The sequence below is a fragment of the Scyliorhinus torazame genome, chromosome 4, assembly GCF_047496885.1.
Source record: "Scyliorhinus torazame isolate Kashiwa2021f chromosome 4, sScyTor2.1, whole genome shotgun sequence".
Lineage (NCBI taxonomy): Eukaryota > Metazoa > Chordata > Chondrichthyes > Carcharhiniformes > Scyliorhinidae > Scyliorhinus > Scyliorhinus torazame.
This window is the reverse complement of record NC_092710.1, coordinates 67197139-67219752: the sequence shown is the minus strand read 5'-3', so window position 1 is coordinate 67219752 and position 22614 is coordinate 67197139. Positions and strand designations below refer to the sequence as shown.

The 22614-nt window shown below is 45.7% G+C and overlaps 8 non-coding genes across 8 annotated transcripts; all 8 read right to left on the bottom strand.

Annotated features, from left to right (window-relative positions):
* Nucleotides 1-752: 752 nt before the first annotated feature.
* trnai-aau (transfer RNA isoleucine (anticodon AAU)) lies at nt 753-826 on the bottom strand. Its single transcript has one exon. It is a non-coding gene; the product is annotated as a tRNA-Ile (tRNA).
* A 2116-nt stretch (nt 827-2942) lies between these two features.
* trnai-aau (transfer RNA isoleucine (anticodon AAU)) lies at nt 2943-3016 on the bottom strand. Its single transcript has one exon. It is a non-coding gene; the product is annotated as a tRNA-Ile (tRNA).
* A 2115-nt stretch (nt 3017-5131) lies between these two features.
* Nucleotides 5132-5205, bottom strand: trnai-aau (transfer RNA isoleucine (anticodon AAU)). The gene has a single exon. It is a non-coding gene; the product is annotated as a tRNA-Ile (tRNA).
* A 2113-nt stretch (nt 5206-7318) lies between these two features.
* Nucleotides 7319-7392, bottom strand: trnai-aau (transfer RNA isoleucine (anticodon AAU)). Its single transcript has one exon. It is a non-coding gene; the product is annotated as a tRNA-Ile (tRNA).
* A 2116-nt stretch (nt 7393-9508) lies between these two features.
* Nucleotides 9509-9582, bottom strand: trnai-aau (transfer RNA isoleucine (anticodon AAU)). Its single transcript has one exon. It is a non-coding gene; the product is annotated as a tRNA-Ile (tRNA).
* Nucleotides 9583-11662: 2080 nt separating this feature from the next.
* Nucleotides 11663-11736, bottom strand: trnai-aau (transfer RNA isoleucine (anticodon AAU)). The gene has a single exon. It is a non-coding gene; the product is annotated as a tRNA-Ile (tRNA).
* Nucleotides 11737-13822: 2086 nt separating this feature from the next.
* On the bottom strand, nt 13823-13896 carry trnai-aau (transfer RNA isoleucine (anticodon AAU)). The gene has a single exon. It is a non-coding gene; the product is annotated as a tRNA-Ile (tRNA).
* A 2086-nt stretch (nt 13897-15982) lies between these two features.
* On the bottom strand, nt 15983-16056 carry trnai-aau (transfer RNA isoleucine (anticodon AAU)). The gene has a single exon. It is a non-coding gene; the product is annotated as a tRNA-Ile (tRNA).
* Between the last annotated feature and the right edge of the window lie 6558 nt (nt 16057-22614).

The window sequence follows — 22614 nt, the reverse complement described above, 5'->3', positions numbered from 1 at the left end:
ATTAACCGGGAGATCATGCGTCGCCTCTCAATAGATTAGCAAACAAGTATACTTCTCGCCTTAAGGTATTTTGATCGTTCCAGACGTGTTTCAGTGTAATTACCTGAGGAAGGAGCAGCGCACCGAAAGCTAGTGACATCGGAACAAACCTGTTGGACTTTAACCTGGTGTTGCAAGACTTCTTTCTGTGCTCACCCCAGTCCAACGCCGGCATTTCCACATCAGTGTAATTAGCACCACATTATAAATGGGTAGTGCAGCTTTTTGAAAAAGACATTTCGAAGCATCAAATGTATTTGGCGTAGCCAGCAAACGACTGCATGTTAAGCAATCGGATTGTTGAAGGTGGCAGCATTTGAGCCAAATTACTGGCAAGAGGTTAGTAATTCCTGCACAGCGTTGCTGAACTCATCAATACCGCAATTACAAGGTAGGCTGGTATGACATGGTGCCCTGGCTTTCGCAACGCTGCCTGGAGTAGATTAGCCTGAAACATTGCAATGAAGGAGACGTAAAACACAGTTCAGAGCGACGTGAATTGTCATCTGCAGGAGTTCGCTATTGATTAGGAGACGTTGGACACATTTGTGACACAGAACTGTAAAAGAACGACAGTTTCTCAGAAAAAGTGGCAGATACTGTCCAAGAGGCGTCAAGCAGTTAAAGGGGACTCTGCGCTGCCCCAGAAGAGTCAAAATACCGCTCCAACTAGCCGCAGAAGTGGACATTAGATCACGATGTGATTACTTCGTTGGCCAGTACGGGGATCGAACCCGCGACCTTGGCGTTATTAGCACCACGCTCTAACCATCTGAGCTAACCGGCCATGTATGCAGCATTGGCTGGAGTGACCATGCCGTTTCCAAATTCACTCCAGTCCTGAATGGTGGGCTCGTCTGACATGTTGCGGGGCTATTTCCAACGTTGCCTGGAGCAGATTTGCCTGGAAATTGCAGTAATTGGAGGTAAGACATTGTTCAGAACGACGTGCATTGTCATCGCTGTAGACTAGGAAACTTTGGAAGCATGTTACCCGACACGTTTGTGGCGCCGAAATGTAAAAGAATGAAAAAGTGGCAGATATTATCCAAGAGGAGTCAAGCAGTTAAAAGGGACTCTGCGCTGCCTCGGGTCAGTAATAATGCCGCGCCAGTAACACTGGGCAGGTTGCCTGCAAACAGACGAGGCAAGCAGATCATTTCGTGACGGAGTTGTTTTGTTGACTCGTACGAGGATCAAACGACCTTGGCGTCAATTAGCACCACGCTCGAACCATTGAGTTAACCGGCCATGTACGTATGATCACCTCGTGTGACCATGGCGATTCCAAATTTAGGCCAGTCGTGAATGGAGAATTGAGTATTCTTTCCTGACTGATCGCGAACAAGCTGGATCGCGCGAATTTGCCTTTTGTAAATTCCACCCTTTAGGTTGCCAGCAAGCCGTAAGGATTTGCTTTCCCCTAGAACTTTCTGCATGTTTCCAACTGAAAAACTTCTCACCAACACTTACGCTGGCTTCGACATTGTTGAACACATTGTGCCTGGAGCATCGCCCAATCTGCAAACTTTCTCCTCATCAAATTTCTCATGTATTCATTTTTATGATCGAAATTTCACAGTAACTTATTGGCAGTGTTAATGTACGCCTACTTGTGACAGTAAAGATTATTATTATTCTAGCACGGGATGTGCTACGGCTCACATTTCCAGTACTTGTCCGCCAAAGCCTTTGGTCGGGTTTCTTCATTGAAAGAGTAAAAGCAGCTGACCCTGTGAATTCAAAATTCAGTCGAAATGTAACCGTGCCGAAATAAAGTGCGTGCGGATTATTCAGTAATAAGTCTCGCAACACCATATTAAAGTCCAACAGTTTGATTTGAAATCGTAAGCTTTGGCAGCGCTGTCCCTTCATCAGGTAAAGTGGTCCTTCATCTCTTCAACTGATGATGGGACGGCGCTGCCAAAGCTTGTGATTTCAAATAAACCTGTTGCTGTCACACTTCTTGTTGCTGTCACACTTCTTTCTGTATCCAGCGCCAGCATCTCAACATCATGCAAATTATTTGCAATTGCAGGACAGGCGCTCACATTAGTCCGAATGGACGGCCGCTGCTTCAGCACGAAATGATGATGAGCCAGCTGAATTTTAAATTGGGGTAAATGGTTCGGGGATTTACAAGCTAAGAACATTAACCGGGAGATCATGCGTCGCCTCTCAATAGATTAGCAAACAAGTATACTTCTCGCCTTAAGGTATTTTGATCGTTCCAGACGTGTTTCAGTGTAATGACCTGAGGAAGGAGCAGCGCACCGAAAGCTAGTGACATCGGAACAAACCTGTTGGACTTTAACCTGGTGTTGTAAGACTTCTTTCTGTGCTCACCCCAGTCCAACGCCGGCATATCCACATCAGTGTAATTAGCACCACATTATAAATGGGTAGTGCAGCTTTTTGAAAAAGACATTTCGAAGCATCAAATGTATTTGGCGTAGCCAGCAAACGACTGCATGTTAAGCAATCGGATTGTTGAAGGTGGCAGCATTTGAGCCAAATTACTGGCAAGAGGTTAGTAATTCCTGCACAGCGTTGCTGAACTCATCAATACCGCAATTACAAGGTAGGCTGGTATGACATGGTGCCCTGGCTTTAGCAACGCTGCCTGGAGCAGATTAGCCTGAAACATTGCAATGAAGGAGACGTAAAACACAGTTCAGAGCGACGTGAATTTTCATCTGCAGGAGTTCGCTATTGATTAGGAGACGTTGGACACATTTGTGACACAGAACTGTAAAAGAACGACAGTTTCTCAGAAAAAGTGGCAGATACTGTCCAAGAGGCGCCAAGCAGTTAAAGGGCACTCTGCGCTGCCGCAGCAGTGTCAAAATACCGCTCCAACTAGCCGCAGAAGTGGACATTACATCACGATGTGATTACTTCGTTGGCCAGTACGGGGATCGAACCCGCGACCTTGGCGTTATTAGCCCCACGCTCTAACCATCTGAGCTAACCGGCCATGTATGCAGCTTTGGCTGGAGTGACCATGCCGTTTCCAAATTCACTCCAGTCCTGAATGGTGGGCTCGTCTGACATGTTGCGGGGCTATTTCCAACGTTGCCTGGAGCAGATTTGCCTGGAAATTGCAGTAATTGGAGGTAAGACATTGTTCAGAACGACGTGAATTGTCATCGCTGTAGACTAGGAAACTTTGGAAGCATGTTACCGACACGTTTGTGGCGCCGAAATGTAAAAGAATGAAAAAGTGGCAGATATTATCCAAGAGGAGTCAAGCAGATAAAAGGGACTCTGCGCTGCTTCAGGTCAGTAATAATGCCGCGCCAGTAACACTGGGCAGGTTGCCTGCAAACAGACGAGGCAAGCAGATCATTTCGTGACGGAGTTGTTTTGTTGACTCGTACGAGGATCGAACGACCTTGGCGTCAATTAGCACCACGCTCGAACCATTGAGTTAACCGGCCATGTACGTATGATCACCTCGTGTGACCATGGCGATTCCAAATTTAGTCCAGTCGTGAATGGAGAATTGAGTATTCTTTCCTGACTGATCGCGAACAAGCTGGATCGCGCGAATTTGCCTTTTGTAAATTCCACCCTTTAGGTTGCCAGCAAGCCGTAAGGATTTGCTTTCCCCTAGAACTTTCTGCATGTTTCCAACTGACAAACTTCTCACCAACACTTACGCTGGCTTCGACATTGTTGAACACATTGTGCCTGGAGCATCGCCCAATCTGCAAACTTTCTCCTCATCAAATTTCTCATGTATTCATCTTTATGATCGAAATTTCACAGTAACTTATTGGCAGTGTTAATGTACGCCTACTTGTGACAGTAAAGATTATTATTATTCTAGCACGGGATGTGCTGCGGCTCACATTTCCAGTACTTGTCCGCCAAAGCCTTTGGTCGGGTTTCTTCATTGAAAGAGTAAAAGCAGCTGACCCTGTGAATTCAAAATTCAGTCGAAATGTAACCGTGCCGAAATAAAGTGCGTGCGGATTATTCAGTAATAAGTCTCACAACACCATATTAAAGTCCAACAGGTTGATTTGAAATCGTAAGCTTTGGCAGCGCTGTCCCTTCATCAGGTAAAGTGGTCCTTCATCTCTTCAACTGATGAAGGGACGGCGCTGCCAAAGCTTGTGATTTCAAATAAACCTGTTGCTGTCACACTTCATGTTGCTGTCACACTTCTTTCTGTATCCAGCGCCAGCATCTCAACATCATGCAAATTATTTGCAATTGCAGGACAGGCGCTCACATTAGTCCGAATGGACGGCCGCTGCTTCAGCACGAAATGATGATGAGCCAGCTGAATTTTAAATTGGGGTAAATGGTTCGGGGATTTACAAGCTAAGAACATTAACCGGGAGATCATGCGTCGCCTCTCAATAGATTAGCAAACAAGTATACTTCTCGCCTTAAGGTATTTTGATCGTTCCAGACGTGTTTCAGTGTAATTACCTGAGGAAGGAGCAGCGCACCGAAAGCTAGTGACATCGGAACAAACCTGTTGGACTTTAACCTGGTGTTGTAAGACTTCTTTCTGTGCTCACCCCGGTCCAACGCCGGCATATCCACATCAGTGTAATTAGCACCACATTATAAATGGGTAGTGCAGCTTTTTGAAAAAGACATTTCGAAGCATCAAATGTATTTGGCGTAGCCAGCAAACGACTGCATGTTAAGCAATCGGATTGTTGAAGGTGGCAGCATTTGAGCCAAATTACTGGCAAGAGGTTAGTAAGTCCTGCACAGCGTTGCTGAACTCATCAATACCGCAATTACAAGGTAGGCTGGTATGACATGGTGCCCTGGCTTTAGCAACGCTGCCTGGAGCAGATTAGCCTGAAACATTGCAATGAAGGAGACGTAAAACACAGTTCAGAGCGACGTGAATTGTCATCTGCAGGAGTTCGCTATTGATTAGGAGACGTTGGACACATTTGTGACACAGAACTGTAAAAGAACGACAGTTTCTCAGAAAAAGTGGCAGATACTGTCCAAGAGGCGCCAAGCAGTTAAAGGGGACTCTGCGCTGCCCCCGCAGAGTCAAAATACCGCTCCAACTAGCCGCAGAAGTGGACATTAGATAACGATGTGATTACTTCGTTGGCCAGTACGGGGATCGAACCCGCGACCTTGGCGTTATTAGCACCACGCTCTAACCATCTGAGCTAACCGGCCATGTATGCATCATTGGCTGGAGTGACCATGCCGTTTCCAAATTCACTCCAGTCCTGAATGGTGGGCTCGTCTGACATGTTGCGGGGCTATTTCCAACGTTGCCTGGAGCAGATTTGCCTGACAATTGCAGTAATTGGAGGTAAGACATTGTTCAGAACGACGTGAATTGTCATCGCTGTAGACTAGGAAACTTTGGAAACATGTTACCGACACGTTTGTGGCGCAGAAATGTAAAAGAATGAAAAAGTGGCAGATATTATCCAAGAGGAGTCAAGCAGATAAAAGGGTTTCTGCGCTGCCTCAGGTCAGTAATAATGCCGCGTCAGTAACACTGGGCAGGTTACCTGTAAACATAAGACGCCAGTAGATCATTTCGTGACGGAGTTGTTTTGTTGACTTGTACGAGGATCAAACGACGTTGGCGTCATTAGCACCACGCTCTAACCATTGAGCTAAAGGCCATGTAAGTATGATCATCTCGTGTGCCCATGTAGATTCTAAATTTAGTCCAGTCGTGAATGGAGAATTGAGTATTCTTTCCTGACTGATCGTGAACTAGCTGGATCGCGCGAATTTGCCTTTTGTAAATTCCACCCTTTAGGCTGCCAGCAAGTCGTAAGGATTTGCTTTCCCCTAGAACTTTCTGCATGTTTCCAACTGACAAACTTCTCACCAACACTTACGCTGGCTTCGGCATTGTTGAATACATTGTGCCTGGAGCATCGCGCAATCTGCAAACTTTCTCCTCATCAAATTTCTCATGTATTCATCTTTATGATCGAAATTTCACAGTAACGTATTGGCAGTGTTAATGTACGCCTACTTGTGACAGCAAAGATTATTATTATTCTAGCACGGGATGTGCTACGGCTCATATTTCCAGTACTTGTCCGCCAAAGCCTTTGGTCGGGTTTCTTCATTGAAAGAGTAAAAGCAGCTGACCCTGTGAATTCAAAATTCAGTCGAAATGTAACCGTGCCGAAATAAAGTGCGTGCGGATTATTCAGTAATAAGTCTCACAACACCATATTAAAGTCCAACAGGTTGATTTGAAATCGTAAGCTTTGGCAGCGCTGTCCCTTCATCAGGTGAAGTGGTCCTTCATCTCTTCAACTGATGAAGGGACGGCGCTGCCAAAGCTTGTGATTTCAAATAAACCTGTTGCTGTCACACTTCTTGTTGCTGTCACACTTCTTTCTGTATCCAGCGCCAGCATGTCAACATCATGCAAATTATTTGCAATTGCAGGACAGGCGCTCACATTAGTCCGAATGGACGGCCGCTGCTTCAGCACGAAATGATGATGAGCCAGCTGAATTTTAAATTGGGGTAAATGGTTCGGGGATTTACAAGCTAAGAACATTAACCGGGAGATCATGCGTCGCCTCTCAATAGATTAGCAAACAAGTATACTTCTCGCCTTAAGGTATTTTGATCGTTCCAGACGTGTTTCAGTGTAATTACCTGAGGAAGGAGCAGCGCACCGAAAGCTAGTGACATCGGAACAAACCTGTTGGACTTTAACCTGGTGTTGTAAGACTTCTTTCTGTGCTCACCCCAGTCCAACGCCGGCATATCCACATCAGTGTAATTAGCACCACATTATAAATGGGTAGTGCAGCTTTTTGAAAAAGTCATTTCGAAGCATCAAATGTATTTGGCGTAGCCAGCAAACGACTGCATGTTAAGCAATCGGATTGTTGAAGGTGGCAGCATTTGAGCCAAATTACTGGCAAGAGGTTAGTAATTCCTGCACAGCGTTGCTGAACTCATCAATACCGCAATTACAAGGTAGGCTGGTATGACATGGTGCCCTGGCTTTAGCAACGCTGCCTGGAGCAGATTAGCCTGAAACATTGCAATGAAGGAGACGTAAAACACAGTTCAGAGCGACGTGAATTGTCATCTGCAGGAGTTCGCTATTGATTAGGAGACGTTGGACACATTTGTGACACAGAAATGTAAAAGAACGACAGTTTCTCAGAAAAAGTGGCAGATACTGTCCAAGAGGCGCCAAGCAGTTAAAGGGGACTCTGCGCTGCCCCAGCAGAGTCAAAATACCGCTCCAACTAGCCGCAGAAGTGGACATTAGATCACGATGTGATTACTTCGTTGGCCAGTACGGGGATCGAACCCGCGACTTTGGCGTTATTAGCACCACGCTCTAACCATCTGAGCTAACCGGCCATGTGTGCATCATTGGCTGGAGTGACCATGCCGTTTCCAAATTCACTCCAGTCCTGAATGGTGGGCTCGTCTGACATGTTGCGGGGCTATATCCAACGTTGCCTGGAGCAGATTTGCCTGGAAATTGCAGTAATTGGAGGTAAGACATTGTTCAGAACGACGTGCATTGTCATCGCTGTAGACTAGGAAACTTTGGAAGCATGTTACCCGACACGTTTGTGGCGCCGAAATGTAAAAGAATGAAAAAGTGGCAGATATTATCCAAGAGGAGTCAAGCAGATAAAAGGGACTCTGCGCTGCCTCGGGTCAGTAATAATGCCGCGCCAGTAACACTGGGCAGGTTGCCTGCAAACAGACGAGGCAAGCAGATCATTTCGTGACGGAGTTGTTTTGTTGACTCGTACGAGGATCAAACGACCTTGGCGTCAATTAGCACCACGCTCGAACCATTGAGTTAACCGGCCATGTACGTATGATCACCTCGTGTGACCATGGCGATTCCAAATTTAGGCCAGTCGTGAATGGAGAATTGAGTATTCTTTCCTGACTGATCGCGAACAAGCTGGATCGCGCGAATTTGCCTTTTGTAAATTCCAGCCTTTAGGTTGCCAGCAAGCCGTAAGGATTTGCTTTCCCCTGGAACTTTCTGCATGTTTCCAACTGACAAACTTCTCACCAACACTTACGCTGGCTTCGACATTGTTGAACACGTTGTGCCTGGAGCATCGCCCAATCTGCAAACTTTCTCCTCATCAAATTTCTCATGTATTCATCTTTATGATCGAAATTTCACAGTAACTTATTGGCAGTGTTAATGTACGCCTACTTGTGACAGTAAAGATTATTATTATTCTAGCACGGGATGTGCTACGGCTCACATTTCCAGTACTTGTCCGCCAAAGCCTTTGGTCGGGTTTCTTCATTGAAAGAGTAAAAGCAGCTGACCCTGTGAATTCAAAATTCAGTCGAAATGTAACCGTGCCGAAATAAAGTGCGTGCGGATTATTCAGTAATAAGTCTCACAACACCATATTAAAGTCCAACTGGTTGATTTGAAATCGTAAGCTTTGGCAGCGCTGTCCCTTCATCAGGTAAAGTGGTCCTTCATCTCTTCAACTGATGAAGGGACGGCGCTGCCAAAGCTTGTGATTTCAAATAAACCTGTTGCTGTCACACTTCTTGTTGCTGTCACACATCTTTCTGTATCCAGCGCCAGCATCTCAACATCATGCAAATTATTTGCAATTGCAGGACAGGCGCTCACATTAGTCCGAATGGACGGCCGCTGCTTCAGCACGAAATGATGATGAGCCTGCTGAATTTTGAATTGGGGTAAATGGTTCGGGGATTTACAAGCTAAGAACATTAACCGGGAGATCATGCGTCGCCTCTCAATAGATTAGCAAACAAGTATACTTCTCGCCTTAAGGTATTTTGATCGTTCCAGACGTGTTTCAGTGTAATTACCTGAGGAAGGAGCAGCGCACCGAAAGCTAGTGACATCGGAACAAACCTGTTGGACTTTAACCTGGTGTTGTAAGACTTCTTTCTGTGCTCACCCCAGTCCAACGCCGGCATATCCACATCAGTGTAATTAGCACCACATTATAAATGGGTAGTGCAGCTTTCTGAAAAAGACATTTCGAAGCATCAAATGTATTTGGCGTAGCCAGCAAACGACTGCATGTTAAGCAATCGGATTGTTGAAGGTGGCAGCATTTGAGCCAAATTACTGGCAAGAGGTTAGTAATTCCTGCACAGCGTTGCTGAACTCATCAATACCGCAATTACAAGGTAGGCTGGTATGACATGGTGCCCTGGCTTTAGCAACGCTGCCTGGAGCAGATTAGCCTGAAACATTGCAATGAAGGAGACGTAAAACACAGTTCAGAGCGACGTGAATTGTCATCTGCAGGAGTTCGCTATTGATTAGGAGACGTTGGACACATTTGTGACACAGAACTGTAAAAGAACGACAGTTTCTCAGAAAAAGTGGCAGATACTGTCCAAGAGGCGCCAAGCAGTTAAAGGGGACTCTGCGCTGCCCCAGCAGAGTCAAAATACCGCTCCAACTAGCCGCAGAAGTGGACATTAGATCACGATGTGATTACTTCGTTGGCCAGTACGGGGATCGAACCCGCGACTTTGGCGTTATTAGCACCACGCTCTAACCATCTGAGCTAACCGGCCACGTATGCATCATTGGCTGGAGTGACCATGCCGTTTCCAAATTCACTCCAGTCCTGAATGGTGGGCTCGTCTGACATGTTACGGGGCTATTTCCAACGTTGCCTGGAGCAGATTTGCCTGGAAATTGCAGTAATTGGAGGTAAGACATTGTTCAGAACGACGTGCATTGTCGTTGGAAAACTTTGGAAGCATGTTACCGACACGTTTGTGGCGCCGAAATGTAAAAGAATGAAAAAGTGGCAGATATTATCCAAGAGGAGTCAAGCAGATAAAAGGGACTCTGCGCTGCCTCAGGTCAGTAATAATGCCGCGTCAGTAACACTGGGCAGGTTGCCTGCAAACAGACGAGGCAAGCAGATCATTTCGTGACGGAGTTGTTTTGTTGACTCGTACGAGGATCAAACGACCTTGGCGTCAATTAGCACCACACTCGAACCATTGAGTTAACCGGCCATGTACGTATGATCACCTCGTGTGACCATGGCGATTCCAAATTTAGGCCAGTCGTGAATGGAGAATTGAGTATTCTTTCCTGACTGATCGCGAACAAGCTGGGTCGCGCGAATTTGCCTTTTGTAAATTCCACCCTTTCGGCTGCGAGCAAGTCGTAAGGATTTCCTTCCCCGAGAACTTTCTGCATCTTTCCAACTGACAAACTTCTCACCAACACTTACGCTGGCTTCGGCATTGTTGAACACATTGTGCCTGGATCATCGCGCAATCAGCAAACTTTCTCCTCATCAAATTTCTCATGTATTCGTCTTTATGATCGAAATTTCACAGTAACTTATTGGCAGTGTTAATGTACGCCTACTTGTGACAGTAAAGATTATTATTATTCTACTACGGGATGTGCTACGACTCACATTTCCAGTACTTGTCCGCAAAAGCCTTTGGACGGGTTTCTTCATTGAAAGAGTAAAAGCAGCTGACCCTGTGAATTCAAAATTCAGTCGAAATGTAACCGTGCCGCAATAAAGTGAGTGCGGATTATTCAGTAAGAATTCTCACAACACCATATTAAAGTCCAACAGGTTGATTTGAAATCGTAAGCTTTGGCAGCGCTGTCCCTTCATCAGGTAAAGTGGTCCTTCATCTCTTCAACTGATGAAGGACCACTTTGGCGCTGCCAAACCTTGTGATTTCAAATAAACCTGTTGCTGTCACACTTCTTGTTGCTGTCACACTTCTTTCTGTATCCAGCGCCAGCATCTCAACATCATGCAAATTATTTGCAATTGCAGGACAGGCGCTCACATTAGTCCGAATGGACGGCTGCTGCTTCAGCACGAAATGATGATGAGCCAGCTGAATTTTAAATTGGGGTAAATGGTTCGGGGATTTACAAGCTAAGGACATTAACCGGGAGATCATGCGTCGCCTCTCAATAGATTAGCAAACAAGTATACTTCTCGCATTAAGGTATTTTGATCGTTCCAGACATGTTTCAGTGTAATTACCTGAGGAAGGAGCAGCGCACCGAAAGCTAGTGACATCGGAACAAACCTGTTGGACTTTAACCTGGTGTTGTAAGACTTCTTTCTGTGCTCACCCCAGTCCAACGCCGGCATATCCACATCAGTGTAATTAGCACCACATTATAAATGGGTAGTGCAGCTTTTTGAAAAAGACATTTCGAAGCATCAAATGTATTTGGCGTAGCCAGCAAACGACTGCATGTTAAGCAATCGGATTGTTGAAGGTGGCAGCATTTGAGCCAAATTACTGGCAAGAGGTTAGTAATTCCTGCACAGCGTTGCTGAACTCATCAATGCCGCAATTACAAGGTCGGCTGGCATGACATGGTGCCCTGGCTTTAGCAACGCTGCCTGGAGCAGATTAGCCTGAATCATTGCAATGAAGGAGACGTAAAACACAGTTCAGAGCGACGTGAATTGTCATCTGCAGGAGTTCGCTATTGATTAGGAGACGTTGGACACATTTGTGACACAGAAATGTAAAAGAACGACAGTTTCTCAGAAAAAGTGGCAGATACTGTCCAAGAGGCGCCCAGCAGAGCCAAAATACAGCTCCAGCTAGCCGGAGAAGTGGACATTAGATGACAATGTGATTACTTCGTTGGCGAGTATGGGGATCGAACCCGCGACCTTGGCGTTATTAGCACCACGCTCTAACCATCTAAGCTAACCGGCCATGTATGCATCATTGGCTGGAGTGACCATGCCGTTGACAAATTCACTCCAGTCCTGAATGGTGGGATCGTCTGACATGTTGCGGGGCTATTTCCAACGTTGCCTGGAGCAGATTTGCCTGAAAATTGCAGTCAGTGGAGGTAAGACATTTTTCAGAACGACGTGAATTGTCATCGCTGTAGACTAGGAAACTTTGGAAACATGTTACCGAAACGTTTGTGGCGCCGAAATGTAAAAGAATGAAAAAGTGGCAGATATTATCCAAGAGGAGTCAAGCAGATAGAAGAGTTTCTGCGCTGCCTCAGGTCAGTAATAATGCCGATTCAGTAACACTGGGCAGGTTACCTGCAAACATAAGAAGCAAGCAGATTATTTCGTGACGGAGTTGTTTTGTTGACCCGTATGAGGATCGAACGACCTTGGCGTCGTTAGCACCACGCTTTACCCATTGAGCTAACCGGCCATGGACGTACGATCACCTCGTGTGACCATGTTGATTCTAAATTTAGTCCAGTCGTGAATAGAGAACTGAGTATTCTTTCCTGACTGATCGCGAACAAGCTGGATCGCGCGAATTTGCCTTTTGTAAATTCCACCTTTAGGCTGCCAGCAAGTCGTAAGGATTTGCTTTCCCCTAGAACTTTCTGCATCTTTCCAACTGACAAACTTCTCACCAACACTTACGCTGGCTTCGGCATTGTTGAACACATTGTGCCTGGAGCATCGCGCAATCTGCAAACTTTCTCCTCATAAAATTTCTCATGTATTCATCTTTATGATCGAAATTTCACAGTAACTTATTGGCAGTGTTAATGTACGCCTACTTGTGACAGTAAAGATTATTATTCTAGCACGGGATGTACTACGGCTCACATTTCCAGTACTTGTCCGCAAAAGCCTTTGGACGGGTTTCTTCATTGAAAGAGTAAAAGCAGCTGACCCTGTGAATTCAAAATAAAGTCGAAATGTAACCGTGCCGCAATAAAGTGCGTGCGGATTATTCAGTAATAAGTCTCACAACACCATATTAAAGTCCAACAGGTTGGTTTGAAACCGTAAGCTTTGGCAGCGTTGTCCCTTCATCAGGTAAAGTGGTCCTTCATCTCTTCAACTGATGAAGGGCCACTTTGGCGCTGCCAAACCTTGTGATTTCAAATAAACCTGTTGCTGTCACACTTCTTGTTGCTGTCACACTTCTTTCTGTATCCAGCGCCAGCATCTCAACATCATGCAAATTATTTGCAATTGCAGGACAGGCGCTCACATTAGTCCGAATGGACGGCTGCTGCTTCAGCACGAAATGATGATGAGCCAGCTGAATTTTAAATTGGGGTAAATGGTTCGGGGATTTACAAGCTAAGGACATTAACCGGGAGATCATGCGTCGCCTCTCAATAGATTAGCAAACAAGTATACTTCTCGCATTAAGGTATTTTGATCGTTCCAGACATGTTTCAGTGTAATTACCTGAGGAAGGAGCAGCGCACCGAAAGCTAGTGACATCGGAACAAACCTGTTGGACTTTAACCTGGTGTTGTAAGACTTCTTTCTGTGCTCACCCCAGTCCAACGCCGGCATATCCACATCAGTGTAATTAGCACCACATTATAAATGGGTAGTGCAGCTTTTTGAAAAAGACATTTCGAAGCATCAAATGTATTTGGCGTAGCCAGCAAACGACTGCATGTTAAGCAATCGGATTGTTGAAGGTGGCAGCATTTGAGCCAAATTACTGGCAAGAGGTTAGTAATTCCTGCACAGCGTTGCTGAACTCATCAATGCCGCAATTACAAGGTCGGCTGGCATGACATGGTGCCCTGGCTTTAGCAACGCTGCCTGGAGCAGATTAGCCTGAATCATTGCAATGAAGGAGACGTAAAACACAGTTCAGAGCGACGTGAATTGTCATCTGCAGGAGTTCGCTATTGATTAGGAGACGTTGGACACATTTGTGACACAGAAATGTAAAAGAACGACAGTTTCTCAGAAAAAGTGGCAGATACTGTCCAAGAGGCGCCCAGCAGAGCCAAAATACAGCTCCAGCTAGCCGGAGAAGTGGACATTAGATGACAATGTGATTACTTCGTTGGCGAGTATGGGGATCGAACCCGCGACCTTGGCGTTATTAGCACCACGCTCTAACCATCTAAGCTAACCGGCCATGTATGCATCATTGGCTGGAGTGACCATGCCGTTGACAAATTCACTCCAGTCCTGAATGGTGGGATCGTCTGACATGTTGCGGGGCTATTTCCAACGTTGCCTGGAGCAGATTTGCCTGAAAATTGCAGTCAGTGGAGGTAAGACATTTTTCAGAACGACGTGAATTGTCATCGCTGTAGACTAGGAAACTTTGGAAACATGTTACCGAAACGTTTGTGGCGCCGAAATGTAAAAGAATGAAAAAGTGGCAGATATTATCCAAGAGGAGTCAAGCAGATAGAAGAGTTTCTGCGCTGCCTCAGGTCAGTAATAATGCCGATTCAGTAACACTGGGCAGGTTACCTGCAAACATAAGAAGCAAGCAGATTATTTCGTGACGGAGTTGTTTTGTTGACCCGTATGAGGATCGAACGACCTTGGCGTCGTTAGCACCACGCTTTACCCATTGAGCTAACCGGCCATGGACGTACGATCACCTCGTGTGACCATGTTGATTCTAAATTTAGTCCAGTCGTGAATAGAGAACTGAGTATTCTTTCCTGACTGATCGCGAACAAGCTGGATCGCGCGAATTTGCCTTTTGTAAATTCCACCTTTAGGCTGCCAGCAAGTCGTAAGGATTTGCTTTCCCCTAGAACTTTCTGCATGTTTCCAACTGACAAACTTCTCACCAACACTTACGCTGGCTTCGGCATTGTTGAACACATTGTGCCTGGAGCATCGCGCAATCTGCAAACTTTCTCCTCATAAAATTTCTCATGTATTCATCTTTATGATCGAAATTTCACAGTAACTTATTGGCAGTGTTAATGTACGCCTACTTGTGACAGTAAAGATTATTATTCTAGCACGGGATGTACTACGGCTCACATTTCCAGTACTTGTCCGCAAAAGCCTTTGGACGGGTTTCTTCATTGAAAGAGTAAAAGCAGCTGACCCTGTGAATTCAAAATAAAGTCGAAATGTAACCGTGCCGCAATAAAGTGCGTGCGGATTATTCAGTAATAAGTCTCACAACACCATATTAAAGTCCAACAGGTTGGTTTGAAACCGTAAGCTTTGGCAGCGTTGTCCCTTCATCAGGTAAAGTGGTCCTTCATCTCTTCAACTGATGAAGGGCCACTTTGGCGCTGCCAAACCTTGTGATTTCAAATAAACCTGTTGCTGTCACACTTCTTGTTGCTGTCACACTTCTTTCTGTATCCAGCGCCAGCATCTCAACATCATGCAAATTATTTGCAATTGCAGGACAGGCGCTCACATTAGTCCGAATGGACGGCTGCTGCTTCAGCACGAAATGATGATGAGCCAGCTGAATTTTAAATTGGGGTAAATGGTTCGGGGATTTACAAGCTAAGGACATTAACCGGGAGATCATGCGTCGCCTCTCAATAGATTAGCAAACAAGTATACTTCTCGCATTAAGGTATTTTGATCGTTCCAGACATGTTTCAGTGTAATTACCTGAGGAAGGAGCAGCGCACCGAAAGCTAGTGACATCGGAACAAACCTGTTGGACTTTAACCTGGTGTTGTAAGACTTCTTTCTGTGCTCACCCCAGTCCAACGCCGGCATATCCACATCAGTGTAATTAGCACCACATTATAAATGGGTAGTGCAGCTTTTTGAAAAAGACATTTCGAAGCATCAAATGTATTTGGCGTAGCCAGCAAACGACTGCATGTTAAGCAATCGGATTGTTGAAGGTGGCAGCATTTGAGCCAAATTACTGGCAAGAGGTTAGTAATTCCTGCACAGCGTTGCTGAACTCATCAATGCCGCAATTACAAGGTCGGCTGGCATGACATGGTGCCCTGGCTTTAGCAACGCTGCCTGGAGCAGATTAGCCTGAATCATTGCAATGAAGGAGACGTAAAACACAGTTCAGAGCGACGTGAATTGTCATCTGCAGGAGTTCGCTATTGATTAGGAGACGTTGGACACATTTGTGACACAGAAATGTAAAAGAACGACAGTTTCTCAGAAAAAGTGGCAGATACTGTCCAAGAGGCGCCCAGCAGAGCCAAAATACAGCTCCAGCTAGCCGGAGAAGTGGACATTAGATGACAATGTGATTACTTCGTTGGCGAGTATGGGGATCGAACCCGCGACCTTGGCGTTATTAGCACCACGCTCTAACCATCTAAGCTAACCGGCCATGTATGCATCATTGGCTGGAGTGACCATGCCGTTGACAAATTCACTCCAGTCCTGAATGGTGGGATCGTCTGACATGTTGCGGGGCTATTTCCAACGTTGCCTGGAGCAGATTTGCCTGAAAATTGCAGTCAGTGGAGGTAAGACATTTTTCAGAACGACGTGAATTGTCATCGCTGTAGACTAGGAAACTTTGGAAACATGTTACCGAAACGTTTGTGGCGCCGAAATGTAAAAGAATGAAAAAGTGGCAGATATTATCCAAGAGGAGTCAAGCAGATAGAAGAGTTTCTGCGCTGCCTCAGGTCAGTAATAATGCCGATTCAGTAACACTGGGCAGGTTACCTGCAAACATAAGAAGCAAGCAGATTATTTCGTGACGGAGTTGTTTTGTTGACCCGTACGAGGATCGAACGACTTTGGCGTCATTAGCACCACGCTCTAACCATTGAGCTCACCGGCCATATACGTATGAGCACCTCGTGTGACCATGTTGATTCTAAATTTAGTCCAGTCGTGAATAGAGAACTGAGTATTCTTTCCTGACTGATCGCGAACAAGCTGGATCGCGCGAATTTGCCTTTTGTAAATTCCACCCTTTAGGCTGCCAGCAAGTCGTAAGGATTTGCTTTCCCCTAGAACTTTCTGCATGTTTCCAACTGACAAACTTCTCACCAACACTTACGCTGGCTTCGGCATTGTTGAACACATTGTGCCTGGAGCATCGCGCAATCTGCAAACTTTCTCCTCATAAAATTTCTCATGTATTCATCTTTATGATCGAAATTTCACAGTAACTTATTGGCAGTGTTAATGTACGCCTACTTGTGACAGTAAAGATCATTATTCTTCTTCCACGGGATGTGCTACTGCTCACATTTCCAGTACTTGTCCGCAAAAGCCTTTAGACGGGTTTCTTCATTGAAAGAGTAAAAGCAGCTGACCCTGTGAATTCAAAATTCAGTCGAAATGTTACCGTTCCGCAATAAAGTGCGTGCGGATTATTCAGTAATAAGTCTCACAACACCATATTAAAGTCCAACAGGTTGGTTTGAAATCGTAAGCTTTGGCAGCGCTGTCCTTTCATCAGGTAAAGTGGTCCTTCATCACTTCAACTGATGAAGGGACGACGCTGCAAAAGCTTGTGATTTCAAATAAACCTGTTGTTGTCACACTTCTTGTTGCTGTCACATTTCTTTCTGTATCCAGCGCCAGCATCTCAACATCATGCAAATTATTTGCAATTGCAGGACAGGCGCTCACATTAGTCCGAATGGACGGCCGCTGCTTCAGCACGAAATGATGATGAGCCAGCTGAATTTTAAATTGGGGTAAATGGTTCGGGGATTTACAAGCTAAGGACATTAACCGGGAGATCATGCGTCGCCTCTCAATAGATTAGCAAACAAGTATACTTCTCGCCTTAAGGTATTTTGATCGTTCCAGACCTGTTTCAGTGTAATTACCTGAGGAAGAGCAGCGTTCCGAAAGCTTGTGACATCGGAACAAACCTGTTGGACTTTAACCTGGTGTTGTAAGACTTCTTTCTGTGCTCACCCCAGTCCAACGCCGGCATCTCCACATCAGTGTAATTAGCACCACATTATGAATGGGTAGTGCAGCTTTTTGATAAAGACATTTCGAAACATCAAATGTATTTGGCGTAGCCAGCAAACGACTGCATTTTAAGCAATCGGATTGTTGAAGGTGGCAGCATTTGAGCCAAATTGCTGGCAAGAGGTTAGTAATTCCTGCACAGCGTTGCTGAACTCTTCAATACCGCAATTACAAGGTAGGCTGGTATGACATGGTGCCCTGGCTTTAGCAACGCTGCCTGGAGCAGATTAGCCTGAAACATTGCAATGAAGGAGACGTAAAACACAGTTCAGAGCGACGTGAATTGTCATCTGCAGGAGTTCGCTATTGATTAGGAGACGTTGGACACATTTGTGACACAGAAACGTAAAAGAACGACAGTTTCTCAGAAAAAGTGGCAGATACTTTCCACCAGGCTCCAAGCAGTTAAAGGGGACTCTGCGCCGCCGCAGCGGAGTCAAAATACCGCTCCAACTAGCCGGAAAAATTGAGATTTTTTCACAATGTGATTACTTCGTTGGCCAGTACGGGGATCGACCCGCGATCTTGGCGTTATTAGCACCACGTTCTAACCATCTGAGCTAAACGGTCATGTATGCATTGTTGGCTGGAGTGACCATGCCATTTCCAAATTCACTCCAGTCATGAATGGTGGGCTCGTCTGACATGTTGCGTGGCTATTTCCAACGTTGCTTGGAACAGATTTGCCTGAAAATTGCAGTAATTGGAGATAAGACATTGTTCAGAACGACGTGAATTGTCATCGCTGTAGGCTAGGAAACTTTGGAAACATGTTACCGACACGGTTGTGGCGCAGAAATGTAAAAGAATGAAAAAGTGGCAGATATTATCCAAGAGGAGTCAAGCAGATAAAAGGGACTCTGCGCTGCCTCAGGTCAGTAATAATGCCGCTCCAGTAACACTGGAAGGGTTGCCTGCAAACATATGAGGCAAGCAGATCATTTCTTGACAGAGTTGTTTTGTTGACCAGTACGAGGATCCTTTTACAGGGTAGCTACTAGGAGCGTCTATCTCGTAGCGTGCGTTGACTTGGAACTTACTTGGTCTGCTGTAGCTGCTGGGCAAGTCTCTCTCTTCGCTGAGAGCCAAAGCCAAAAGGAGAGCGTTCTCCCTTGGGGGATATATTTTATACCCAAAAGGCACATCCATGTGTATTGTTGCCCTTGGAATGTAAAGGCGAATTTGTACTGGCACGCTTTAGTCAATGGAATGGACCAGAAGCCATTACTAATGTCCAAAACCGAAAATTTTTTTGACTGGAGTCCCTGTTTGAGCATGGTCTCGGCACTCGTGGCTCCGGTGGGAGCTGCTGCTGGGGTTATTTTGTTCAGTTCCCGGTAATCAATGGTCAGTCGCCATGATCCATCCGGATTCCTGACGTGCCTAATCGGTGCATTGTTTGTGGAGGCTACTGATCGGAGTACGTCTTGATCCAACAAACTCTCTATTACTTTGGCGATTTCTCCCTCTGCTTCCTGGGGAAATCCGTACTGCTTCTGGGGTTTAGGGTCTGGACCTGTAACGTTCACAAAGCCAGTCAAACTGCCACAGTCATGCTTGTGCTGTGCAAATGCTGCTCTGTTTTCCTGCAGGACTGCCCTAACCTGTTTGTCTGCACAATGGCTCGAGGGTCGAACCAGAAGTCTCCTACTGAGCTAATCCTATATACGTATTCTCCGACTGTAAGCGTGGCGGGGGGCTCGTGCTGCCTTTGCCATTTTCCATACACATTTGTTCACTGGGTCGAAAGAAAGGTTATGGGAGCTCATGAAATCGATCTCAAGGATATGTTTTGCTGTCTGGGGCAGATCAACTAAAACTACGGTGGTGCTTGGTTGCGATTTTACCTATCTGTATTGCTATAGGGGCTGTGATGTGTCCCTGTTGTATATGGCCTGTAAAACCGCTGAGTGTAATGGTGTCTGTTGTGGGCCACGTGTCTCGCTGGAACACCGTGGAGGAATTGAATGTGGTGTGGGACCCTCCTGTGTCCCAAAGAAATTCCACGGGTTGTCCCCAAACTTTGCCTGCTACTACCGGTCTACCGGATTTGTCCCAAAGGGTGTCCCAGACCCAAGTTGGGGAGCCCAAACACCGTCAGTCGGTGCCGTTCATGTCTATACTCTCTGAACGGGCGCTAACGCTATGGATCGGCTGTGCCCTATTCTTGTTTAGGGTGCCTGTCTGTTGGTTTATCTGCTGCTTCTGGGGCGCATTTCACTCTTGTGCAAAGTGTCCTAGCTGTCCACAATTATAACATTCTTGAAGTTTTGGCTTGGGTTGGCTGTTCCTGCCCTCATTTACCCATGAGGTGTTCTGGTGTGCTTTAACTGGGTTCATTTCTACCTGCTCTTCACCGGGTGTTATAAATGCGGTTTTGCCTGCAATTGATTGCTCCCGAGCGTGGGACAATCTCTTCAAAACCCATTTTTCATTGTGGGCCTCATCTGAGGGGTCATAATTTGCTCAAGCTTTTCGCCTGCTTCTGTGGCGTGGGAGACTAGAATTCGGGTCCATTTGGCCATACTATCTGGGGACAAATGGGCACGGGCTAACTCTCCAAAAACTGCGGTAAAGTGAATCCACAAACATCCAGCAATCATTGTGGGGTGCTCTGTCTTCTTTTGCCTCCACTTATTTAGGCCTTCTACGGGGTCTCCTCTGTTAAAGCCGATCGCATCAAGGATAGCTGTGTGCATCTCTTGGAGTGTGCCTCCTCCTACATTCTGTGGGTCGGGAAGTGCTGCTATGACTGAAGGGTCGAGGCTTAAAACTGTGAGCTTCACTTGCTCCATTTCGTCCAGGCCGTACATGGTTGCCTGTTGTCTGACTTTCGCAAAACATTGGTGGGGGTCTGAAGTGGGAAGGAACGGTGTAATTGTTCCACATGCGTCCCGTAATTGGATCACGGTTAACAGGGCTGTGTAAAGGAAATCTGCTTCTCCTTCTCCTGCGGCCCTGCGGTGTGTGGTCACAGGATTCATGGGGGTGTGTTCTGCCTGTTCAGTTGGGTGTTGGGCCGCTTTCCTTTTTTGGTGTTTTCCTGCGTACATGTCCCATGTACGTATCTATCAGCAGTCTCATTCAATTCCTGCCAATCGGGGCCGTTTTCTTGATTTAATTGGGGTCCGAATGTACTCTGAAAGCCATTTTGCACGGACAGCAGAGATTGCAATTTAGCAATTTGCTTCCGGCACTTTGCATGGTTTACTGAGCTCTGTCTTTGTTCCATTGTGGAAGTATGGAGTGCTCGGAGGGCTGCTTTTAAATCGTTGCACTGTTTCTGCAATTTCTCAACTTGCTGTTCTGTTTCTTGTCTTACCAAGACCGCACATTGCGTGGCCTGGTAGGCCTTATCGTATTGTGTCTGAAAGCTGTTCAAATGCGCGAGACAAGACTGGTGTACCCACTTGGCATCATCCACCTCTCTGTCCCTTGCTGCTAACTGCTCTTTCAGATCTCGATTCTCTTTTTTGACCTCACTCACGTCTACCTCACTACTTCTGTCTCTTGCCTCTATGTCTCTATGGAGCATCCTAACGACCTCCTCTGTGCCTCGCAATTGTGCCAAACAGGACACGATTGCCATCGGCTTGCAAGCTTTCCCTAAGCTCTTCTTGTGGATCACTGACAGGTTCTCCCACCAAGTATGTCCTATACTCCCGAGTCCTGTTTCCTCATTATCACAGAATTCACTCCAAAGGGGCCATCCTTTCCCTTTGAGATATTTTCTGATCTCTTCTTCCCAAACGGGACACTGTCGTACTCTACTGCTGGTCGCTGCGACCTCGAATTCCTGGAGGAACTACAGACTACAAACCTACTTTATTATAGGTAATAAAGAGTTAAGGGAAGGAATGATTTCGGTGACATTATACTATTGAACATCATATATATTGGCCATAACAGCATAAAATGCTGAGAGCGTAGGAAACATCTGATAAGGAAGTCAGTGTTCTGACTGACTATAGACTCATTGTTGTCATTACAGGGCAAACATCCCAGGTCTAGAGAACATGGTGGGAAACAGGCAGTTTGAAACATGGAGAAATCTTCCCATGACATATCATCTTAAACTTGATGGACAGACATGTTCGATCAAATATATCAATAATAATTGTTTTAACCCAATCACAGTCAGAAAGGGGACAGAGTCTAAAAGATTAGGATTCCGTTAAGAGACCAGGGAAAACCTTTTGCGCTCTCTCGGAATTCATCTTAACTTAACCTGTGAACACCTATTTCGACTTTGCTTTGCAAACAGCTATTTACCTTTGTTCCAGTTTTCTATCGAGAATTGTGCAAACTGATTTGTATCTCGAATTCAACTTAATCGTCTGTATTTGCAAAGATCAAACAACTTTTAAATTCTGTATTTGTATTAAAATTGACTTGATCAACTGACTTTGAAACTGACATAAATAAAGATACTCTTGACTTCACTCAAGAAGCTCAGTCTCGAGTTCTGTATGATTGAGATATCAGTGCAGCAACTCGTAAATATATTAACAAAATACAGACCCATGGGGAAAAGCGAGATGTTCGCGATCCAGGCAAGAGAAGAGATTGGGAGAGCTGCCCTTTAGAATGGTAGGAAGGAACTTTTGATATCTGGGAATTCAGGTGGCCTGGGGATGGGAGGCACTGCACAAGTTTAACGTATCCTGGCTCGTAGAACAAATGAAAGAGGGCTTTAAGAGATGGGACATGCTCCCGCTGTCACTTGCGGGGAGGGTAGTTTGTGAAAATGAGGGTCTTCCCCAGATTTCTGTTTGTCTATCTGTGCCTCACCATCTTCACCCCGACAGCCTTTTTCAAGCGGGTGAATAAGATTATTTTGGGCTTCGTGTGGGTGGGTAAAACCCCACAAATGAAGATGAAGAAAGTGTTGCTGGAGCGTTGTCGGGGGGAGGGTGGGTTGGCGCTGCCGAACTTTTGCAAT